Source organism: Salvelinus namaycush, chromosome 3 (genome assembly GCF_016432855.1).
Source record: "Salvelinus namaycush isolate Seneca chromosome 3, SaNama_1.0, whole genome shotgun sequence".
In the NCBI taxonomy this organism is placed as follows: Eukaryota; Metazoa; Chordata; class Actinopteri; order Salmoniformes; family Salmonidae; genus Salvelinus; species Salvelinus namaycush.
Window position 1 is genome coordinate 11282697 of NC_052309.1, and position 2891 is coordinate 11285587.

At 42.5% G+C, this 2891-nt stretch overlaps 1 pseudogene; it reads right to left on the bottom strand.

Moving 5' to 3' along the window:
• Window positions 1-1618: 1618 nt before the first annotated feature.
• Window positions 1619-2561, bottom strand: LOC120044789 (annotated as a pseudogene).
• Between the last annotated feature and the right edge of the window lie 330 nt (window positions 2562-2891).

Below are 2891 nucleotides of genomic sequence, written 5' to 3' on the forward strand. Positions count from 1 at the left end.
ATGCACTCTACTGTAAGTCGCTCTGGATAAGAGCGTCTGCTAAATGACTAAAATGTAAAAAAATATATATATGTACCGGGTGGCCCTGCTGAAACATTAATGCATTTCCAACCAAAAGGTTGCAAGTTCAAATCCCCAGAGGATTTATGCACACTGTACGTCAAGTGTCCCTGAGCATTGCTATTTGTATGTTGGTGTTGTCAGATAATCTGAATTATTGAGTTGATTCGGGGAAACTTTTAGCAAATGCCAATTATTCTATTGCCAATCTCTATCACCAAACAGCGTTCCCCCATAAGGACATATGACAGAACCCTCTATTGGTTATAGTTTTTTAACTATCTCTATCATAACCACATACCTGGTGGCATAGCAGGAAATTCAGGTCACTGGCAACAAAGAGTTTGTGAGTTCAAAGCCCAGGTGAGATTCAGTCCGAAGTGTGCTAACAGTAAATCATGTTACAAAATGTTACACTTATCCTGTAAAATTACAAAAACATACCTGAGTTATAGTAAATATTATAATGTACAAGAGTGTACTGTAATCAGAATACAGCAGCATATTGTCATTTTACAACAATGACACCTTAATTCAACTGTAAAAACACAGTTCAGCTGTTAAAAATAGGATGTAAGTTGGTTCTGTATTTTTACTGTAGCCGGTAACTTACTGTCAAATCACAGGTAATTTTTAACAGTATGTGCCATAAGCACATGTACAGTATCATATACAGTAAGCTCCAAAAGCATTGGGACAGTGACACATTTGTTGTGGTTTTGGCTCTATACTCCAGCACTTTGTATTTGAAATGATACAATGACCGAGGTCAATGTGCATACTATCAGCTTTAATTGGATGGTATTTTCATCCATATCGGATGAACAGTTTAGAAATAACAAGACTTTTGTACATAGTCCTCCCATTTTAGGTGACCGAAGGTATTGGGACAAATTCACTTATATGTGTATTAAAGTAGTCAAAAGTTTAGTATTTGGTCCCATATTCCTAGCACGCATTGACAACATCAAGCTTGCGACTCTACAAATGTGTTGGATGCATTTGCTGTTTTGGTTGTGTTTCAGATTATTTCGTGCCCAATAGAAATTAAGGGTACACTCCTAGAAAAAAAGGGTTCTAAAAAGGTTCTTCGGCTATCCCTATAGGAGCACCCTTTTTGGTTCCAGGTACAACCCTATTGGGTAAATATCATATCCCCCCCACCGAAAAATGACTTCCCTGTTATTGTAATGTTGAGAGGTTAGCATGTCTTGGGGGTATAATATTTTTTCCTCTGCAACTTTGTCACTCATAATTATTCACGATGCATTCATGATGACACACACACACACACACACACACACACACACACACACACACACACACACACACACACACACACACACACACACACACACACACACACACACACACACGCACACACAAATGTTCCAATACAACAAGCTTATAAAACCATTAGAGGTTCTTCAATACTTTGTATAGGTACATAAACTTAGAGGTTATCATCAATTTTTCCCTCATAAGTGTCCAAATAAATACGAAGGGGAGTATAATGTTAAACATGCTGTTTATGAATACGACCCAAGACATTTCTGACTTAGACCTGAGCCACAGATGAGTGTGTTGTGACATCCTCGCTGAAGACATTCTCAAACACTTTATGGAGAGAGACCCTGACCCTATACTTGAAGTCCTGGCCAATGAACACATACGGGACAGGGTTGAGGCAGCTGTTGACGTATGCCAGAGAGATGGCCAGGGGGTACCAATTCCAGGCTTCACCTGCCGAGGCAAACCTGCCATACCCAATCACCATACCTATGGTATGATACGGCAGCCAGCACACAAAGAACGCTGCCACCACGCCCAGAATGAGCCAGAAGGTCCTCTGAGGATTGAAGTGAGCGCTGCTCACCCTCCTGCCGATGAGCAGGTAGCAGACAGCGATGACCAACAGGGGAACGAGGAAGCCGAGGACAAGCCTGGGGACATGGGTGGCTTTGATGGCCAAAAAGAGGCCCCTAATGTTGTTTTCACCAAGGTATGGTATGGTAATTGGGTATGGTACATCGATGGTCCCATTATGAATCATGGTGGGGAGGCTGAGGAGCAAGGCCAGTACCCAGGCCAGACCACACAGCAACCAGGCCAGGGCGATGCTCCGGTGGTTCTGAGCCCAGATAGGCAGGATGATGAGGACAAAGCGGTCCAGGCTGATGAGAACCAGGGTGAAGACGCTGGAGAACATATTGAGATACATGGCAGAGGGGAGAATCTTACACATACCCTCCGAATGGCCAGTGTTGGTTCAGTATGATTTCAACCAATGAGAAAGGTATGGAGACACAGCAGAGGAGGTCTGCTACAGCCAGGTTTACAAACCAGACAGTGTTGACTGTCCTCTTCATCTTCACTCCAGCTATCCAGATGACAGAGCCGTTGCCTGGGATACCGAGGACACAAGTGATGCTGTATTTGACCATGGACACCACCCGTATGGACTGATTTAGCTACTCTGATTGATCAGTTTCATTGAACATGTCATACTAGGTAGACATACTGTAGTCATGGTCCTCTCTGAATAACTCCCATTCATGTTGTCCCTAGAGGAGGAATTGTTTCACACACAATGTCTTACACAATTTTATCATTTTATGTTTCGTCTTAACTGAGCATAAAACTGAGGATTCTCAGTGAGTTCATTCTTGTAACCATTCAAAATGATTAGTTGTTGCTCTTTTGAAAAAGATGCAAACTCCTGTATAGCGGCATTTCCTGCTAATGCAGTAGGTTCCAGTATCACCCTACACTCATTTTCCCAATGCCCGATAGTCCCACATCTAAAACAGGGAGCTATCCCCTTACGCTTT